Below are 12,053 nucleotides of genomic sequence, written 5' to 3' on the forward strand. Positions count from 1 at the left end.
CTGTTGTAGCCTCATTCTCTACTTGGGTACGACCCGAGAACAGCCACTCTTTAAATAGCCAGAACCATTGGGACATGTGGACACAATCAGGCTGTCCCGTACACCAGAGAGACAAAAGAGGGACGGAGAGAAAGTTGTTCTACTCTCCAAAGGTTTGCAAATCAAGGACAAAGACAAATCTAATAAATTCTAATTAGAGTCAGCTCAAAATATAGAGTAATTATGTCTGCCATATTTGTAGCTCAATCAATCAACAACATTGTTAGAATGAGGCCATCGACTTCAGCTAATCCACTAAAGAACTCAGGTTATTATCACCGCTAATTAAATAGTCACACAGAGACGCAGTGCCACAAAGATAATTATTTATTTTCTCTGGAATTTAAAATCAAAATTGTAGCCTTTGGCTCCAAATGAGTTTTTTTTTTTTTTTTTAACAGCTTTCAAAAACAAAACAAAAAAAAAACCCAACAGCTTTCTCAGGAATATGTGAGCATGGTAAAAAGAAAGCACAAACCTGTTAGTTTGTTTTTAGCTTGTCACATTTTGAACCATTCATCTTTTGTTAACACAACAGACAAGTTCTAGTGAAGAATGACCTTGGTTTGTCACTTTCACTTTTTCTACAGGTAGACCTTGAAGAAAGAAGCAGGATTCTATGAATAAAAATGGCCACGGGTGTGAGGGTGATTGTCTAGGCCTTGTCTCTCGACAGGAGCCTTGCGATGGGCTGGCAGTCACTTCAGGGTGTACCTCGCTTCTTTCGCTAAATTGTGAGGATGAAATTGTTTTTTTACCTCTTTTAGCCTAAATCAGTATCCCAAAATATATTTTCCTCCATCAGTATTTCTTTGAAACAAAGACATTGATGTGCGTCATGATTGCGGCAGGAGCTCAATGGTAATGACATGCCCTTGGGTACCGCAGAGTCGCCATAGAGTCCTGCCTCTAGTAATTATCCTCACGCATAGAAAGTTTTATATTTCAAAAGTGGACCTTCCAATTACAGTGCGTTGACTGATTTAAAATGGAGATTTTCCCCCCCTCCCCTCCATGTGCAATATTGTGCCATGAAATAGCGCAAGGTATCATCAAACAGCGCAGTTGGACAAAGTCTCATCAATGTGAGGTGCATTTAATCAATGCAGGTGCCATCACGGCTTTATAGAGATATATCTGATCGAAGAGGAGTCGGAGCGATGCCTCTCCTCTGTCCTATCGCCCAAACTGCCCCATCTTGGAGCCGCGTGTCATGGAAAGCAGAGCTGGCATCGATCCTCGGCTCTGCATTAACTGCACCCAAGAGAGAGGACCAGCTTTGCCTTCTATATAGCGATGTGTCTGCACGTGTGTGTGTGTGTGTGTGTGTGTGTGTGTGTGTGTGTGTGTGTGTGTGTGTGTGTGTGTGTGTGTGTGTGCGCGAGTGTGGACAGGCAAACGTGTGTTTGCATGTGTGCGCTTCCGGTCACTCTCATCAGGACAAACTGTGTAAAAAAAAGAAAAAATGAATAAAGCAAACAATGTGGTGTACAAGAGGGAATAGGTGGGAGGGAAGGTGACAGACTGATGTCAAGGCAGTGGGGAGGGGAGATGGACGTTGGTTTTTCAGGGGTCATGAGGTCAACCGCATTAAAGGAGAGCACAGGATTGGACTGAAACAACAGTGGGGAAAAGATAGGACTGACAAAAATATAAGAGAACGGAATGGAGGACGCCGAGAAGGCAAAGTGAATGGATGAAGAAAGACAGGAAAAACAAATGAAGAGGAAAGGAGGGAATAGGCGACCTTTACTTATGTAAAAAAGCAATTGATCCCCCCAAAAATCAATCACGTCCTTCTATTGATGTTTGAGATGGAATATAGCTATTTGCATATTTTACAAGGCCTCTAATCAGGCAGTTGGTGACAACATGTGGTAAGCATCTGCCTGAATGAGTGTTCATGCGTGTGTATGCGCGCGCGTGTGTGTGTGTGTGTGTGTGTGTGTGTGTGTGTGTGTGTGCGTGTGTGTGTGTGTGTGCAGTAGCACAAATCTAAGCCCGCTTTGCTTCTGCATACTATTAATGCATGTGGACACAATTAGATGAGCCTGAACTCACTTGTGTAAGCTTCTGTATTTTCCGGGGTGGTTATTAATATTTTAAATCACTTTAATTACAAAAATACCCCCCCAAAAATGCTATAGTTGGCCAAAAGCAATTAAGGGAACTTTAATCTCTTTAGCAATTATGCTGCGGGGCATCCTTAACTCAGGCGTTTCTGCCCGCTACATTTCCGAGAAAGGTCAGTGAAAATTGGTTTGTGTTATTAGAACAAAAGCTTGGCAATGAGCTCACGTGGTTCTCTTGACAATCACATCGTTGCCATCTTTTAGCCGCCTCCCTGGCCATCTGTATGCGTTCCTCCACGACACACAATTATAAAATCCAAAGTGTGGATTAGTATGGCAACTATGTGCACTGCCAAGGAGGAAACAAGGATTCCTCAGGCTTTTGTTCTAAGTACAGTGCCAGGCGGGATTGTACTTGACTTTTGTACACTGTAGAAATGCAACGATTAATTGATTAATTGACACCGAGTCGATTATCAAATAAATGGAAGCTTATTTTGAAGATGGATAAATCATTTCATTTCAAGACCATGTTTAACATTTTCTGCCTCTCAACAGAAAATATCAGATTTCTGTAGTCCTCCATGAAAGCAGACTGATTAATTTTGTATTGAATCAAAATTTGCAAACATCTGCTTTTACTTAAGATTATCATTCTTGCGTATTTTCTGACATTTCACAGACCAAACCAGTAAATGAATCCATCCATCCATTTTCAACACCCTTTATACTGAACAGGGTTGCGGGGAGTTGCTGGAGTCCATCTCAGCTGACTTTGAGCGGAAGACAGACTACACCCTGAACTGGTCGCTAGTCAGTCGCAGGGAACAGGTAGAGACAAACAACAATTCACACCCACACCCTCAACGAGTGGGAAGCGATCCCACACTGCCCGCACACAAGTCTGGTGAGTGGACCACTACACCATCAGCAACAGTAAGTGAATCATCCATCCATCCATTTTCTGATACTCTTATCCTCATAAGTGTCGCGTGGCATGCTGGAGCCTATCTCAACTGTCTTCGGGTAGTAGGCGGGGTACACCCTGAACTGGTTGCCAGCCAATCTCAGGGCACACAGAGTCGAACAACCATCCGTGCTCACACTCACACCCAGGGACAATTTTGAGTATTCCACTAAGCTGCAATGTGTGCTTTTGGAATGTGAGAGGAAACCGGAGTACCCAGAAAAAAACGGGGAGAACATGCAAACTCCACAGAATGTTTTTGAAAAAAGTGAAACATTTTAAAACATGTTTATTTTAACCGATTCGTGAATTAATTGACAAGATACTTGACAGATGAACGGATTATTAAAATAACGGGTAGTTGCACATTGGTTCGGACGTTGTATCACCAACCATGCTGTGGCATTACCAGGCCTCTAATATCGTTCTGCGGTGATGCCTCTCCTCCATGTCCTTGTCGCTATTTCTGTCCCTCCTTTACCTCCTCCCACCCACCTCGCTCCGTCCACCCATCTGGCTGAGGTGAGGTGCGGAGAGAGTGCAGGGATGGAACAACAGCTGGAGCCCCGTCAGAAAAGGATAGACAAATTACCCCTCTAACGAGAGCCGTTTATCATCTCTTCATCTACCCCATATTTCCACCCGGCCTCGACTCCACACGTCTACACACCCGCATGACAACACTGTAAAAATAATCCCATAATTTGACTCTCGACGATGCTCCTATTTCACTACTGGTGTGCTGTGTCGTCGTCAATCTGTTTGTGCTTCAATTAGGGAAATAATGACGAGGATGGGAAACGGTCCAGTGAATTCTGCATAGGAGGATGGGTAAAAAGAGGACCGGGCACACCTATGCTGGCACATGTGGAGAACCATTACTAGAGCTGCTGTCAGCACAGATGTTAGACTGAGGGGGAGCTGTCAGTCAGTGTGTGTGCCTCTATATGCATGCAGTACAATCAAACTTTGTTCCAACGTACCTCGAAGGACATAATTCGTTGTAACCATTTCCAATAAAATGGCCGCAAACTACGATTTATAGTACAGTATGATCATTTATAGATGTAAACCCATGAACATGTAATACGGTATAAACACGTCAATTATAAATACAGTACGTGCATAGGAAGAAAAAACGATTTTATGAGACATGAAACAAACAACTGCAGCATTCCTATGTCATCTCTGAAAACATTCAGCTGACAAATGTTATCCAACATAGGCAACTGCCAGTGCCACTGACCAAGCCAACTGTCACTTGGTAGTCTCAGGTGGGCTATGTCTGGAAAACTCCCTTTTGAAAGTGAGAGACAATTTCAGCCTTCACAGACAGCGAGATTTGCTTCTGTTTACCAGACATGTTTTTAGACCATGTGCTCAGGACCGTGCCATGCCTCTGTGAGTTACGGCAAGAAGTACAACAATTTACTGAGTCGATCAGTCGTGTTGCTAAGCAATGGAGGGGAATCCAGTGCTGTACATTTAGTTTGTAAGCAAGGCTTCGGCAGCAGTGATATTCCCGCGGTCTGTTGTCACAAAAGCCTTGTCACTATTCTGGGGGAAAAATTCAGTCGTGATAATAAAGTCTACATTATAAAGGTGTTTGTTGTAAGCAAAATCGGCAAATGGCAAATTAATGATGAGAAATCCATCCATCCATCCATCCATTAGCTGAAACCACTTAATGCTCACAAGGACTGCAGGGTGTGCTGGAGCCTATCCCAGCTGTCTTCGGGCAGTTGGCGGGGGACACCCTGAACCGGTTTGCAGCCAATCGCAGGGCACAAAGAGACAAACAACCATCTGCGCTCACGCTCACACCTCGGGACAATATAGAGTGTTCAATCAGCCTGCCATGCCTATTTTTGGAATGTGGGAGGAAACCGGAGTACCTGGGGAAAACCCACACAGGCACAGGGAGAACATGAAAACCGGAGCTGGGATGAAGCCCACGACCTCTGCACTGTGAAGTCGACGCGCTAACCACTTGACCACCGGGCCACCTGACGAGAAAACGGGACTTTGAAATGAGAACATTAAAGGGGTGAAAATGTTGTAAACGGGGTATGCTGAAATAAGATGAGACTGTACATGTTGCATTGCAGTGTGTATGGGATGTCATCTGAAGGCTTTATACAGCTTCTGACACAACAGGCCCATTTTTCTAGTTATCTGCCTCTTCCATCGCATCTTCATCACTTGCTTTCTCCTCTATTCATGCCTTTTCTTGACATCTAATTGTGTGGCGAGATGCACACCTGGTGTGTGACTGAGTGCAACAAATGGATGTCACACATTGCAACGATCAATAAGTGGTTCCTGTCAGCTTTGCAAATGCTGAATGTGTGCTGTCACAACCCCAGCCTCTTTCGGTAATCAGTTCCACTGCAGGGAAGGAGGGTTCTGACAAAGCTTCCAATTGAAGCAGGAGGATGGGAAAATGCTGCATAGATGTAGAACATCATTTTTCAACAGTTGCTCCTGGGATGTATCACTAGCCAGGTCAAATTATTTTCATGCGGTTCACCAATTACATTTTGATTGCACCTGTCAATCTGGTAACTGCATCTGGGCTGTAATGCCCCCCCACCCCGATGCTCCCCATCGAACCTCCACATGTGCAGGTTGGTGTGTCATGTATTAGTATTTGGGTGTTCGCTGAGGTGTGTGTGTGTGTGTGTGTGTGTGTGTGTGTGTGTGTGTGTGTGTGCGTATGCTCCCTTAAAGGAGCTTCATCTGGGGTTGTTGCAAAGTCGACACACGAAGACGAGACCCCATATTCAAAGCCCCACCATCAGAACAAAGGAAGCACAGGGCCACAAAATCAGTCACTTTATGCCAATTCCATGTGGTCTGTCCATCTTCATTTCTGATTGCAATTTACTATAAATCATGACCAACATTTGAACTGAAAAAAAAATGCCAGTGAAGTCACGTAAAACTGCATTTCATAACATTAAACATTAGTCATATGAGTTAACAGGACTTTTTTATTTATCTATTTATTTATTTGTTACAACAATGTGCTACTAAGGACACCGTATTTTCCACACAATAAGCCACACCTAAAAGCATTCAATTTTCTCAAAATCCTTATAATCCCATGCACTTTATATGTAGATCAATATTCTGACTTTGTGGACAGAGTATTTTAAATGTTTTGTGTGCTTTGTTACAGCTGCAGCGGTTGGCAAGGCTCTATCTAAATAAAGCTGTATTGTGTTGTATTACTTTTAGCGTTGCTCCATCTAGTGGATGTAAAACGCAACCACAGCCACTATTCTAGCTTCTATTCTGTGTGCCTGATAATGCAGTGTGCCCTATATATGAAAATAGTTTAAATAGGCCATTCATTGAAGGTGCGCCTTATACTCCGAAGCACTTTACAGTGTGGAAAATACGGTAGTTTAAGACAAATCAGCCACGGTGTAGTCTGAAATGTTCCTCTTCCATTGTTCGCCGAGTGCCAACATCTGTTAGCTGGCTAATTGGCTTTCAAGCCACTCCACACACACTCTCCCACAATTCAACTTCAATGGTGTTGATGTCTTTTCTCTGATTGTATTGTTTTCCCTTTCAAAAACGCATGTGTCGTTCAGATGTTATTTGAAGTGAAATGTGAATGAAACGAAGAGAAAAATCATTTATTTGTTTCCACAATAGAGTTTATTTTGTTCAGTGTTGATTTATCTGCAAATTATGCTTTTGTTGGTTCTTTATTGAAACTAATCTGTGAAGGATACAACGCAGCAACCCAACACCTGTTGTAGATATAAGGATGCTTTAGATTAAAAGGGAATAATGACTGATCGTAATTATTATCTGAAAATATAATTTGGAGACGTCCAGAAAATCCTGAGTCATTTGCTTTGTAATTAAACTGAACGATTTCATCTCACGACTTTTTCTGAGTTTTTTTCCCCCCATTAAGTGTAAAAAGTACTTCTAATATCAACTATCACAAGACCGCAGATAAATGATAACTATACATAAGGTGTCCATGAGCATTCTACAATCAGAGCAATTGAAGGCACGTAAATTCTGCTTGTGATGTTCTGTTCAAGTGGCAGTGCTTTTATCTTGAGAGGAGAAGAGCAAAGTCACAAGATAAGAAAAATAATCAAAACACTCAACCTTTTAACCTAGCTACACAAACACAACCCGGCACCTCTCTGCATCTGCTAATTGAGAGATGCCTTCTTGGTACTGAGACGAGCAAGTGCTTGTGTGTTTTCAAGGCTACATATTAGGATGCTAGAACACATTCACACTGTCCACTGTCAGATGTCCCCTCCCTAACTTGGGGCAACCCTGAAGGATGCATTACCATATAAATTACATATATGTTGTTTCTGCTGCTGTGGATTTATGGAATTGTTATGGATTATTGCTTTGGACCCTTATTGGATGCAGTCAAAATAAATAGCCTCCTCTTTCCATAAAAATGCAGCCACAGGCATGGGTGCAAGAAGATTCGCCTTCCCCTGTAAGTGCACATGCGTGTGCATGTCGTACACAGAGAAACCTTAACACATCCAGGCGCGGAGAAAAAGACAGTCATTCTCTCAGCCTTCCTTTACTTCTAAACATGCTCTTTACAGACTCAAAGGATTTGCAAGAGATAATCATCTATATATGTGTGTATGGGTGTGCGAGCGCTGCCACTTCGTATGTACAGCGACGTTACTGAGTTCAATATGCCTCCAACTACATGCAATAAAAAATGTTTAAAAATCAGGCAGGCATACGATCACAAGGATTTAGGAAACTGTTCATTCCCACATGGAAACTCAATTTTCTTTTTTTTTAATACAGTTGTTAGTCCTAAAAAAATGACACTGCATGGATCAGTCACTCGAGCCTGTTCTGTATACAAGGTGAGGCACTCTAAATGAGTCGAAAACAGATGATTTGAGAATTTAAATGTCATAATAAATGTTTTGTAAATAATGTAACAAACCGTCATTTTGAAATGGTGCTTTAAGTCATCCGTGCAATGGAATTTCTGCCATGTTTGTGGAGTTGTTGTGCAATTATGAAGGCAGCACATAGCACCCTGGCGAACACGCCTGCAGGTTTAGGAATGCTGTCTTACATTTTGATTTTGATGGGAACACGTGTTAGTCTGTATCTGTCGGAGGTTGCAGAATCAAAAAGGTTACAGCAATAAATTCTTTTTTGATGCTGCTGAATCTAGCAATGCAAGGAACGGTGGTACTGCAAGCTAAACAGTCTCATTTTTTGCCTACTTTAGAACAACCTATTTGTGTACAAAATGTGCAGTGTTGGTACCATTGTTCATGGCAGATATGGACCATTAATGGGCATACACAAGTTACTCATGCACAACAAGAGTTAAATTACAACTTTTTCACCTTTATTAAGATAAAAACAACCACGCATGATTTAACAGCGTGTGTGTGTGTGTGTGTGTGTGTGTGTGTGTGTGTGTGTATGTGTGTGTGTGTGTATGTATATATATATATATATATATATATATATATATATATAAGGCTCTGAATTACATTGGTGTGTTGGCATGTCAGGAAGGGGAAGTCTACGCTCAAACTACATTCACACACAAACAACAGCACAAATGTAAGTCAGTATGCATCAGGTGTACAATATAGTAAACTGTAAAAATCTGCTGATAGCAAAGGGAAGAAAATACTGAAGTGGGTCACTGTTTGACATCATGTTGGACCCTACTTTCTGAGGACCACCCATAGGTATTCACCTGCCTTTGCTTTGTTATGATGCTGTTAAAAAGATCTGATGCAACCAGTTACATTCAAAAGTCACAACTAATAAAATATATTGCACTTATATAAAATATATTGCAATCTAAGTGTTCAATTATCAGTATACACACACCTCTACTGCAAGGCCCCACAGGCTGCACCAACAAAACAAGAGGCACCGCTAACTTAGCACAAACATGAAGGCCAAAGAATTCCGCAAACAATTAAAGGAACACATTTGTAGGTAAGCCAAAGTTGGGTTAAAATAGGAACAATAAAAACAAATCTTTGATGATTCACAGGAATACCATCAAATCCATCATTATTCAAATGGAAATAATTTGATTCCACAACTAACCTGCCTCGAGAGTGCTTGCCCACGGAACAGAAAAAGGAGGGAATTAATCAGAGAGGAAGACAGACATCTAAGTTAACATTAGAAGAGCTTCCGAGTTCAACTTGCGGTGGGTGCATTTTGAGGTCATCATGAATGTGCGAAAATCACGGTGGCAAGATGCGACAAGCTTACAGACCCTGATCCAAAATGATTTGCAGCCGTGATGGCAGCAAATGGTGGCCCTTCAAAGTGATGATTTTTGTGGTGGTGGTGGGGTGGGGTGGTAGTTATGCGCATGTCAATTTTTTTTTTTTTATTTTTATATCGTGTGTGTGTGTGTGTGTGTGTGTGTGTGTGTGTGTGTGTCTGTGTGTGTGTGTGTGTGTGTGTATTGCCCTTTTCATGTAGTTACGAAGTAACAAAAACATATATTACATACTATTATTACCAACATCATTAAGAAGAAAATTAAGCCTCCTAAAGGGCCATGTGAGAAAAACAACACTTCTCTTGGGCAGATTTAAAAAAAAAACCAAAAAGACACAACAAAAAATAAACCTGGCTTTTACAATTCCTAAGAGACTCAGAAATCCAGTGCCCAGATATAGGATTGCAAGCGCATCTTTATTAAGACACAGGCTAATGTCGGTAGCAGAGTTTTTATTACCAGCAATCAGCTATTCTGTCTATTCAGCCAGGAACAGGATGCCATTAAAAATCAAATGCATACCAAATAAGTCTCACAAATTAATAGGGAAACATAAACACAAGTTTGTGGCTGAAACACCGCCTACATACTGCCCCCAGTTTTTATTATCTGGGGAAAACAAACACCAAATATGATTTTCTGGATATCAACACGAGCCGATCCAATCAAATTATTGGCAACTGAAAATATTGTGGTCAATATAACAATGGATTTGTTCTAACAAATGGTAAAAACTTAAGACAGCGGAAAATCATAAGGACCGTTCCGGAAGGGCATAAAGAAGCATGAAAGAAAGAGTGAGAAAATGAAGGAGGGAGCACTAAGATTCTTTGTTTGCCTATACACAGACTCGGGACATAGCGTCCTAGTGCAGGTGAAATAAGAATTGTATGTTGCTCCAAAATCCGGAATGAATTCCATTTCAGTAAAGATTACATGCGACATAATGTGAAGTTGGTATGTGTGGCCCAGTCAGCAATATTTTCACCGACAATTAATAAGAATGCACCCAAAAATGGAGGCACTGTGATCAGCATGTGCAAGCTGTATTTTGGAGCCTCAGGATGAAGATTGTTCTGCAGCCGGAAAAAAAAAAAAAAGGCTGCAGCTCTTTGATGTTCCGTCTATTTTTAGGAACGACAGACTCATAAGAGACACGGAGAAAAAAAAACAGTCAAATATATTTAGTCGAACTAGCTTTCATCCGAACTGTGTCTCTTTAAGTGAGTAGCTTGGACGAAATGACTCTGACTTTTGTATTCCAGATGTGCTTCTGCCTTGTTGTCTGTGTCATTTATTATCTAGAGACACCCGTGCGTGTGTTTGTCTGGGACACAGAGCTCCCTTTTCAAGATTCAAGATCCTCTCTGGGATCCACCTGCTCTTCCAAACGGGATGGCTCAAAATGATGAAGTACACATTTAAATACAGTCATTACCGAATTAATAGAGTCTCTTCAAATTGATAACATCCGCTCATATAATAATGCAATAATTGCAACTTTTAATCACATTCCTGGCTAATGTGTAGATATTCAAAAGCAAATTAGCCTGAATTGACTCTTCATCGATCTAAACAAACACCATAAAAGTGAAATTGTGTTACAGATTTGACTTTTGACTAACTTTTAATTGGTTTAGTCAGTTTAATTGCTTTCCAGATTACTTCCACAGGCCTTCATTATCACCATTTTATTATATTACACTCCCAATTTATTTCCCAGTTTGTTTCACTGTGGATTTAGAGGATTGGATTTTCTGGAATGTTATTGCAAATGTTATGCTTTTTTTTTCAGACAAATCCTGTACCTTGAGCTCTTCATTACTTGGGGGGTGTAATTTGAGCTGCTGCCACGGTGAATCCGAAGTTAATTCCATGCAGATTACCAGTTTAACCAGAATGGCATGCGATGTATGCAAAACATGTGTTGCATGTTCCGCATTGCACTTGAGCTGGGGCCAAAACATGCGTACCTCCATCCTTGTATGTTTGTGACGATGTGAGTGTGATGGGAGGTGAGTGAAGTTTACTATGCATGTGGATGCCCTCTGAGGTAAGAGCTACTCTGGCCATGGATGGCTGAGTTGAAAATCTGCATGTTTGTGATGGGGAAGCACTGAGTGACAAGCCTCTGAGAGCCATGTCAGCAAATACTGTCTATCTGTCGATCTTTTTGTTGATGTAGCAAACAGAAAGATGTTTGTCATCTGTCTGTCCACCAGTTTTTCCACCGTCCAGCCTTCCATACTTAATAACATAGATACTTCCATGCATTTTCTATACTGCTATACTATCGGGGGGTCACCTGGACTGGAGCCTGTCCGATCGGTGACTATGGACAGTGTGAAGCTGAAACCTGAGTGAGAATCTATCACACATCAGCTACGGTATGTAAAGCACAATACATTCTAACATCTGTGCATCCAACTATTTTTTTGATTTGTACATGAATCCACACATCCATTTATGATCATCTTTAGTGACATACATTCTTGATTTAAATAAATAAATAGATACATACATACATACATACATACATTAAAAAAATACTGTACTCATCAAAAAAGGTTGCGTGAACTAAAAATTTCAAGACAACAAATGTTAATGCTATTTTAAGTTGGGCACTTCAACTAGATATTTAAAATTTTGCTGTCGTGAGAATAGGCTTTCCGGCATTTTGCAACAA

General features: G+C 41.2%; 1 protein-coding gene across 6 annotated transcripts in view; it reads right to left on the reverse strand.

The window, feature by feature from the left end:
• tenm2a (teneurin transmembrane protein 2a) overlaps nucleotides 1-12,053 on the reverse strand; it is a 236,984-nt gene that overhangs the window by 87,960 nt on the left and 136,971 nt on the right. The window lies entirely within an intron of this gene.

This window comes from Hippocampus comes, unplaced genomic scaffold (genome assembly GCF_001891065.2).
Source record: "Hippocampus comes isolate QL1 unplaced genomic scaffold, H_comes_QL1_v1.1 scaffold156, whole genome shotgun sequence".
NCBI classification, from domain to species: domain Eukaryota; kingdom Metazoa; phylum Chordata; class Actinopteri; order Syngnathiformes; family Syngnathidae; genus Hippocampus; species Hippocampus comes.